Below are 10,534 nucleotides of genomic sequence, written 5' to 3' on the forward strand. Positions count from 1 at the left end.
TCCCTAGTGGGCTTGTGGACTTGCTGGGTGGATCCCAGTTAGGGCACATGCAGAAAGTCTGTCTCTGCCTCTCTTCCTCTCACTGAATATATATATATATATATATATATATATATATATATATATATATAATATATATATATATATATATATATAATAGATGTATGACAGACTAGATAAGTGGATGTGAAGGTAGCATCACGAACACAAGCCTCAGGAGACACTTGAGTAGTACCACATTCACGATGCCTGCATGCCATTGTCCTGTTGTCCCTCTTCTACCATTCCCCAGTGGATAAGATGTGGAAGAGGAGCAGACCTGACACTGGAGGAGGACTGACAGTCTGATTGATTACACAGAATCATATGTCAGGTGAGCTGAAAAAGAGTATCTGGTTGAGATCCGTTCATTGTTGGTATTACATGGTTAGACTCCACATGGAGGCCACCATGATGACAGATAAAGTAAGCCTTGGCTTTAATCCAAGTTGCAGGTCTTCAGTGGCTGACTTCTTGGGCTTTGAAGGTTGCTCCTTCAGAAACTGGTGGGTGAGCAGCTAAGCTGGTCAAGGGTGGCCCCCTAGACCTGCAGGAGTCAATGGGAAGCAGGACGATAAAACTTAGGATGATCTCCTAACAAGCAAAGGACTTGTGGCCAAGCAGCTATTGAGATTCTTCCATCAATGCCTACATGGGGTTATAACCCCACATCACACTGTCTCCCAGAGAATACCTCTCACCTTCTATGAACCTCTAGTGCCAAGGATGCTTCCAGGCAGGTAGTGTGGCTCTATGTGCTGCACCAGAGAGTTGATATCTAACCTGAAGACACAGGGAGCCATTGGAAACGCTGACCAGGGGAATCAGATAGGGGAATTTTATAGCCAGAGTTTCAATGAGAAATTAAGTGTGACTAGAACATGGATAGACAGGCCTGCCAGCAGCCCATTTAGAGATTTAGAGATTCTTGGACAGATTCATCTAAGGGAGGAAGGATGCAGGCACGATAAGCTGGACCCTTGGTTTCTGAAAGAATGGAGTAATTTCTGTGCACTCTGGTCTCTCTCACTCGTACCAGATGAGATGCAACACCTTGGCAAGCCTGTTTGTTTGAGTCAGCTGGCAGATGCCTGGTGAACGTGAGTGGGGCAGCAGTGGCACCTGACAGTAGTCCACATATGATATAGGTCTGGTCAGGGGTAATTTCGCAGGGCGTTGGTGTTCCTGTATGAGCAGACTGGAGGTGATAGGAGCCCATAAAATTGTAGTCATTTCTGTTTATATGGCTCTATCTGCCCCCACAGGCCCAGGGAGTTTGGCGATGTTGAGTTTCTTGCGCTAGTAGCACCCTTAGTTGTTTATTGATATCCGGGGAATGATGGGAAGGGATCTGAGGCATGACTCACTGTCTCGTGGCTAATTCTCTCTAGAAACCTGTGGAGGAATTCCTGATTTGGGTCGACCACAGTGGCTCTAGGATTTACTCAGGGAGGCTTTCAGGGGTTTTCTCTCTTTTCTGATTATATCTGTCAGTTTTGACAGATATGTATATTCAAGAAACAGCCTATTCAGAAGTAATCTTTGAATTTGTCTCTGTTCTCTTTGTTGAGAAGGCTCCCATTCAATCATTTACACATCCAACTACCCACTCCAAACACTCTGACTCATCTGTAGGGGCTAATGAAGAGGTGACAATGCTGATTATAATAATTCTTCTCTAGTCAGTCTCTGAATTAGAAAAATTTAGAGCAGACAAAAATCTCCACATTTCTGTGGTCTTATATCTATGTTGTACAGGATGGGGAAACTGAGGTTCAGGAAGGGTGTGACTTGTATGATGGGGAGCTTCTAGCAGTGAAGCTAGGACCAGGGCCCAGATGGGTTTCATTGGCTCCCTACATAGGCACTTGGCTCACAGAAGGATATCTTGGTAGCATCTGACATGCATTAGTGAGTCATTTGCAAGCAGCACAGTGACATGGGAAGGGCTCTGCCCTGGACATCAGGAGAGCTAAGCTCCAGCCCTCTCTCTCTCTCTCTCTCTCTCTCTCTCTCTCTCTCTCTCTATCTTACCAGGCTAGGTGGCCTTGATGCACTGTCTGAATAGCCCTGTACTTTTGCTACAACTCCACTGAAGTCTAATATGATGTCCCTCTTTTTTTTTTTTTTTTTTCTTTTTGTATTTTTCTGAAGCTGGAAACGGGGAGAGACAGTCAGACAGACTCCCACATGCGCCCGACCGGGATCCACCCAGCACGCCCACCAGGGGGCGACGCTCTGCCCACCAGGGGGCGATGCTCTGCCCCTCTGGGGCGTCGCTCTGTCGTGACCAGAGCCACTCCAGCGCCTGGGGCAGAGGCCAAGGAGCCATCCCCAGCACCCGGGCCATCCTTGCTCCAATGGAGCCTCGCTGCAGGAGGGGAAGAGAGAGACAGAGAGGAAGGAGAGGGGGAGGGGTGGAGAAGCAGATGGGCGCTTCTCCTGTGTGCCCTGGCCGGGAATCGAACCGAGACTCCCGCATGCCAGGCCGACGCTCTACCACTGAGCCAACCGGCCAGGGCCTAATATGATGTCTCTTGAAGGTGAAACACAAAAACTCTCAAAGGACCCAAAGCCTTCATACATTAATCAACACATGCTAACTTAGTTATTCTGGGTGGTTATAACAAAGTACCATATACTGGGTTGCTTAAACAACAAACACTTACTACTCATAGTCTGGAGACTGGTAAGTCTAAGCTCAAGGTGCTGACACGTTCGGTTCTTGATGAGACCCTCCTCCTGGCTTGTAGACAGCGGTGTCCTCACACAGTGGAGAGGGTGGAGAGACTGAGAACTCTGATCTCTCCTCCTCTTCTTGCAAAGGCACTAATGCCATCATGGGAGCTCTACCCTCATGATATTTAAATCTAATTACCTTCCAAAGGCTTCACCTCCAAATACTGTCACATTGATTAGATTTCAACATATGCATTTTTGGGGACACAAATGTTCAGTCTGTAACACTCATTCATAAGGCAATTATTAAGACCCACTATATGCTCAGCATAAAAAAAAAAACCGTGCACTTTCTTTTCAGGGACTTTCCAGGTGAGCAGGTGGAAGCCATGGACACATATCATTTAACTTGGCCAAAAGACTTGTGAGTTTCTTGAGTTCAGCTGGGGGATGGAGTGGAAAGCATGGTGCCTCTAGAGAGATCTGTGGGCACCAGACATGGACTCAGAAACCCTCTCCTCTTGCCTGCTGGCCAACGGGCTTGAAACACACTGGGAATAATTTTTCTATTTTGATAACGTCCAATTTCTTTTTTTTTTTTTTTTTTTTTGTATTTTTCTGAAGCTGGAAACGGGGACCGACCGGGATCCACCCGGCACGCCCACCAGGGACGACGCTCTGCCCACCAGGGGGCGATGCTCTGCCCCTCCCGGGCGTTGCTCTGCCGCGACCAGAGCCACTCTAGCGCCTGGGGCAGAGGCCAAGGAGCCATCCCCAGCGCCCGGGCCATCTTTGCTCCAATGGAGCCTTGGTTGCGGGAGAGGAAGAGAGAGACAGAGAGGAAGGGGGGGGTGGAGAAGCAAATGGGCGCTTCTCCTATGTGCCCTGGCCGGGAATTGAACCCGGGTCCCCCGCACACCAGGCCGACGCTCTACCGCTGAGCCAACCGGCCAGGGCTAATTTCTTGTGCTTTTGTTAACTATTGCCTAATTTAGGGTGGTAAAAGTTTATGCCTTTATTCTAAAACTTCAGAAGTTGTAACTCTTACATGTAAGTCTGTGATACATTTTAATTTCTGTATATGTTGTAATATGTTTTACTATTTTTCAAAAATTCATTTCAGCGTTATATCATTGACAATGCCATGTTTTGCTCTCTTTAAATTTACTTTATTTTTAAGTTATTTGAGATGCTTAATTAATTTATTTTAATTTTTATGTTCTACTTGTAAATAATTTATTTATAAGTTGTATTGAATATTATTTTAGTTTCATCCCATAGTTGCTGGATGTCATATTTTATATTTCTTGTTTTCTGAAAATTTAATTTTCATTTCCTCTTTGAACCAGGGATTAAGAGTTAAATTCTTTTTTCATGTTTTAAAATACAAATTTATTCTTGCTGTCAGTTGCAAGTATTACAACAATTTAATCTAATGTCTGTAATTACTATGATTTGTTGTTAACATAGGTAAGTTTTGTCACAAAGAATGAGTGTCCAAAACATTTTTTTTCTTTGCTGGAATGCTATTGTGAATAGCTGGTGCGGGGCGGGTAGCTATGGGCAGGCAGTTAGATTTTTTTTTTTTTTGTATTTTTCTGAAGTGAGAAGCCAGGAGGCAGAGAGACAGACTCCTGTGTGTGCCCAACCAGGATCCACCCGGCATGCCCACTAGGGGGCGATGCTCTGCCCATCTGGGGTGTGCTCTGTTACAACTGGAGCCATTCTAGCGCGTGAGGCGGAGGCCATGGAACCATCCTCAGCGTCTGGGCCAACTATGCTCCAATGGAGCCTTGGCTGCGGGAGGGGAAGAAAGAGATAGAGAGAAAGGATAGGGGGAAGGGTGGAGAAGTAGATGGTCACTTCTTCTGTGTGCCCTGACCAGGAATTGAACGTGGGACATCCACATGCCAGGCTAAGGCTCTACCACTGAGCCAAATAGCCAGGGTCAGAAATTTAAGCCAGTATTTAACCTATTTAAAATGGAACTGAGAAGTAAAATTTCTGATGGTACTGCCAATTTTCATATCCCATAACATACTGTGCTTATGAAAGGTGTACCGAAATAACTATGTTATTCCTGAAAATAGGGTAATGGGTTTAAGTACTGTTCTCATTAGCCTTTAACTAAGACATAGTAGCTTCTAGCCATGGCATTCAGCTCCAGACATATTTCCATGTGGCACATAAATCATAGTAATGGTCGTTACAGCATTTTTTTAGAATATGCACTCCTCAGCACTGATAATCTTCATCAGAACTTCTGTGACGCCTGACCTGTGGTGGCGCAGTGGATAAAGTGTCTACCTGGAAATGCTGAGGTCGCTGGTTCGAAACCCTGGGCTTTTCTGGTCAAGGCACATATGGGAGTTGATGCTTCCTGTTCCTCCCCCCTTCTCTCTCTCTTCTTCTCTCTCTCCCTCTGTCGGGAGCCAATCCACTAATGCTGGCTAACCTAGGTCACAGCAGGAGAAGATCCACAACTGCTGGTTGACAAAGTCACAGCAAAAGAAGATAGAGTCACTGCAGTGAAGACCAACAGCTGCAGGTTGACAAAGTCACCGCAAAGGAAAGGCACAACGATACTTCCCCCTTTAATCTTTTGAATTAATCTGGCCTTATATTCCCCCCTTTTCTGGGTGTGTGCTATTATTTATGGCACAGGGATAATAGTACCGTGCTTTCCCTGTAGATTTGTAGTAATTTCTTTGGAAATGAGACAGAAGGTGTAAGTTCCACAGAAAAGCCTGTAAGCCCCTTGAACTGGGCTCATAAACATAAGAGGCTGGCCATGATATCCCTCATAAAGGGTTAAGTTTGTAGGAGAATTTCTTCTTATTAATCATGTTAGAAAGAATAAAGTTAGAACTTAGCTAGTATATGAATATAATAAATAAATAAAGTTTAACTAGACATTAGAATCTTAGGTAAAGTGTAGTGGAGTGGCCTGTTGCGTGGCCTTGGATAGGAGTGCAGCTGGCTAGTAAAGAATGTTTTGTTAAAAGACTTGTTTTGTCACTGAAGACAGTCACTGGGCTTTTCTCAGTAAAACATTCTCATGAGATTTTTGCATTTTCCAAGAATAAGGAGAGGAATGTGGTGGGATTCATAGCAGCAATAGCAACTAATGCCTTCTGATATTATGTTGCTACTAGCTATCTTGCAGGTGCACTCTATGTATCTTTAAGTAAAAATTACTCTTAATACTATGTCAGTTTCTTAAATAGCAAGCCTTTTGTAGTCTTGTGAAAAAAGAATTAGGACACTACATGAACTCAGGCTATTTGCCTGAGCAAGCGGTGGTCCTTTGCTAGTCCTTGATAATTTTGTCTGCTATCTCTTTCTGTGCCCTTGACTCACAACAACAGTAAAATAGAGTTATTAATTAGTACTAATCTTTTAGAAGTTTGTACCGATATTGTTATTACTATTCAAGTTATTGTATAACTGTACTTTGAATAACTTACCACCTGACTTGTAGCTTATAGATATGAATTAACTGTTATCTAAAAATATGTAACCATAGTGAAACTAAAACAATGATGTATTCAAAATACCATGTGATTGTAACTTAGTGTGTGTGCATAAAAAGTAATGTTAGACCAGCCATTGGCGGAGATGCCTGGCAGTAAATGCTAACTAGAGAATAAAGAGAAAGAAAAGAATTCGGCTCTCTCACTCGAATTTCGCCGACGCCGTCTCCTCCTGTGGGACCCCTGGATCCTCCCCCCGGGGCTGGACCCTGGCATCCCTCTCTCTCTCCTTTCTAAAATGAATAAATAAAATAAAAAATAAAATATTAAAATATAGTTTAAAAAAAATTCTGTGACAATAACTCAGCATAACATGCTCTTTTTGTTTGAGTTAATAAAGAAAAAAGCAATAGTGCAGGTGGAATGCATGTTTGTGCAATACTTTGAGTTAAGTGTTTTGAAGGTGGGGAGGTAATGGTCACTGGGAAGAAGAGTCTTAAATTCATAGTCATGTTCCCCTGTTTTTAATTCTAAATCTAAGGGTGTCAAGGAGGCCATATGGCTACAATACTATATCAGGAGATAAAGTATACACAACATGAAATGAAACCAGCCTGTGCACTGTTTTAAGACAATTATTGGAAACCTGTCACTAATTCAGAAGCCACTGAGTCATCAGGGCAGCAGACCAGAAGGTGGAGTGGAGTGGGCCCTGTGAACTACCAGTGACCAAGTGATTGACACCCACAGTTCCACAACATAATTGTATTCCTTACTAACATATGCCTGATAACTTAGTGATAGTTTATAAGTTTAATAGTTCACAACCTTTTTAGAAAGCACCTAATATTAACATTCAAATAAGGAATTATAGAAAGTTTTATAAAGAATGGAATGTTTACTGTAATCCTTTTTAAAAGCCTTAGTCTATTTTGAAAGATCATATTGAATTTTTAAAAAAATCAAAAGAAAGGAAAATGAGATCCCTCCCCACAGAATACATAAGAACCATTTATTGGCAATTGCATTTTAAATGCCTAGAATAAAATGGGCCAAATTTCCAAAGGCAGTTAATAAAAGCTTGTCCAAGGACTTGTTTCACTTGATTTGGCAACAAGTAAAGTAAGAGTGAGTATCCCACTGAAGATAACAGTCAGTTTTCTCCATTTCTCATCTTGCTCCAGTCTTTCTACCAGGCCACAGTACATAAGCATGCACTCTCTCTATTGCCCCACTGAGTAATCATTTTGGTTTAAAATGACTGCTTAGTTTACATTCACCAACAGACTTTACCCCAAGACAGGACAACAGTGAATGCAAGTAGGTGTCAACTTCTTTGATTATGAATAAACTCTTCAGCAAACTCAATTAGATTCCTAGTCCTTTTTAACCTGGCATGTATATCCTTTTCATTGCCCAACCTGTTTACTAATTATGGTTGCTATATTTGTCAAGGGAATTTTCCCCGGGCAAATCTCATCTTTTTCCTAATGACAAAGCATGCTTACTTTACCTGGTGCCATGGATTTCTTTTTATTCTTTTTTTTTTTTCTACTTTAATATGTTACCCATCAAGGTAAATGTTACATTTTGATCTAGAAGAGAAAGTGGCAAATAGATCCAAAAGTACATCTCTTACCCCAAGTAACATCGGAAAACATAGGCTTTATATTTTTCTTAGAAAATTCAACTCTGGTCCTTTTCAAGACTATTTATAATGTCAATTTCTAACAAATCATCATACAGGAAAGTACTTTCCTATATGCTAATTAATACGTTTTTCTAGCAATTTGAAATTTCTGAGTAACCTGAAGGTTCATTTAACAACAAAATAAATATAACACATATGGCTAGCTTATAAATTTCTTAGTGTAGAGGCAGCAGTGAATTTGCACCCTTCAACTGTAAATCCAGTTGCTTTTTTTCTGGAATTTTATAGAAATAATGTACCACAAAAACATGTACCACAGTGCTAGATGAGATTTTTTTGACATCAGTCTAAGCAAAAGCCTCTGATAAAATACTTTTCCCAAACAACATGGTTGTTTGCTTGTTGTTGTTTTTTTTACATCCCCAGGAAAATAAGTAAACTTTATCAACCACTTACTCTTCTGAACAAAAGTTAGATTATTACCAATTTCTCTTTTAATTATTCTCGAAATGATTTTTCAAAAGTTTCGTTAAGACATCTTTAATGTTTTCAAAATAAGCACCCATGGGAGAGACCTGGATGAAAGATACCAGATGATTTCAAAAGATGAATCTTAGTATCTGACTCACTTGGCACATCCTTAATTTACAAACTAAAATCAGTAGAAATGAAAGATAATTTTCAAAGGATTCATACATGTCAGTCTTAGGACATGGAGCTGCTAAATGCACTGGATGAGGTCCTTCTGCTCACCTTGCTATTAATACGCACTTTTCTTCATGGAGTAACTGATTTCTGATTTATTTGTGGGAAGGCATATACACGGGGCCAGATCTTCTTGGTTTCAGTTCCGGAGACTGTTTCCAATACTCCTTTTTTTCTGGTAGTATTCCGAGACTGGCTTCTTCCTAAGCCTTCAGTCTCTTGACAACCGTCCCTGGTCTATCATCCTCATGCTGCGCAAGAGGCTCGCTCTCTGGTCAGGTCATCAATGCCCACAATTTGGGGAGAGTTGAATTCGATGTTGTAGACTCGGCCACTGGCTGGATGAATCCAGCGAGCAGTGAGGCGTTTTTTAATGACCTCAAAGGGCACGTTCAGATTAATCACTGTGTCTGTTTGATAAACTTTATCCAGGGGAAAAGCCTGAGGAAGAGCCCTTGGAAAACCATCCACTAGCCAGCTATGTTGGGTGAGGTTTTTCAGCTCATGAAAGGCCAGCCGCCTCATGACATCATCTTAGATGACCGTCCCTTGTTCAATGAAAGTCTTGGCTAACACACCGATTTGATTTCTGTGCCCCGAAGTATGGTGCCTCGGGGCAGATCCCTGCTGGAAAGGTGCTTCAGCCACAGGTGTTCGGTGAAGCGCTAGGACACGGTCCCTTGTCGGAGCCAGGCGCCCCCATGGTCACCGCGCGCAGGAGCCGCCCGGTCGCCCCCATAGCCGCAGGGAGAGGCCGGCTGTGCGGACGGCGGGGATTCGGCCCCGCTGCGCGGCCACCCGGCTGCGCGGTCACCCGGCTCCGCGGCCCCCGGAGCGGGTTGACCGGACCGCAAGCAGGCGGTGGCCTCAGCGGCCAGGCGCTCCCGGAAGTGATGCGACGGCCATCAAGAGTTAAGTTTTTAAAAATCTCTTTTCTGATATTGTTTTTAGTTTCTAGTTTTATATCTGACCAGAGAATACTGTCTGTTCATTTCGATCTGTTAGGTAGAATTTAGTGCTCCTTTCTTTGTGACTTAACTGTTGGTTGTTTTGGTGTTTATTCCAAAGGCATTTCAGGACATAGTGCCTTTTAATATCTATCAATCAGGTTTGCCGAGTATTTGTTATATTTAGGTCATTTATAAGCTTATTTAATATTTTTATCTACTTGATTTTCATAAAGGGAGAGAGGAATTAAAAATTCTCTACCACCGGTCAGATTTTAAAAACCTATTTCTCTTTGCAGTTGCTATAATTACTGTTTTTTGACTGTTGCCTCTAATGTCTCTTATTGCATAGATATTCACGACTATTATGTATTCAGTATAAGTTACACCCTTAAGCCTTATAAACAGTGCCTTTCTTTGTATTGTTTAATGCCTTGTGCTCTTAATTTAACCTTTCCCAATATTTATATCCTGCCCTCTGCTTTATTTGTTTGAGTTTCCTTATTACACTTTCGCCCATCCTTTTATTTTCTGCTTTTCTGAATCATTATATTTTGTGTGTGTATCTCTTGTATGTAACTGAGGGCTTAGTTTTGCTTTGTGATTTATCTGCAATATATTTTTAAACACATAAGTTTAGCCCGTTTAGTATTTTATGTTAGGTTTCTCTTTTACTGTTTATTAGAAAGTTGTTCCAAAATGAGTTTTCTTTGCCTTTTAAAACAATTGCAGTTTCAATATTGAGAAAGATTTGTATTTTTGTTCTCATGGCTACCTTTGTAATTATAATTTTATATAGTATTGTTAGTGCTGTATTTCTCTAGACATGACTGACTAGTTCTTTTGTGTGAATAATGATAAAATTGATATGCTTCACTTTCCCACCCTCTCTTCCACCACCCACTTTTGCTCATCTCAGTGATTACCATTATCTTGTTCAGGTTGCTTACAGGTACTCCTTGGTTTGTCAACTTTGAATCATGTTCTTTGACGCCCACTACTACAACTGCAACAATTTGCAAAACTATTTTTTCATCTAC

The 10,534-nt window shown here is 41.8% G+C and overlaps 1 pseudogene; it reads right to left on the reverse strand.

Annotated features, from left to right (window-relative positions):
• Window positions 1-8,619: 8,619 nt before the first annotated feature.
• LOC136382354 (GTP:AMP phosphotransferase AK3, mitochondrial-like) lies at window positions 8,620-9,286 on the reverse strand (annotated as a pseudogene).
• Between the last annotated feature and the right edge of the window lie 1,248 nt (window positions 9,287-10,534).

Source organism: Saccopteryx leptura, chromosome 10, assembly GCF_036850995.1.
Source record: "Saccopteryx leptura isolate mSacLep1 chromosome 10, mSacLep1_pri_phased_curated, whole genome shotgun sequence".
NCBI classification, from domain to species: Eukaryota; Metazoa; Chordata; class Mammalia; order Chiroptera; family Emballonuridae; genus Saccopteryx; species Saccopteryx leptura.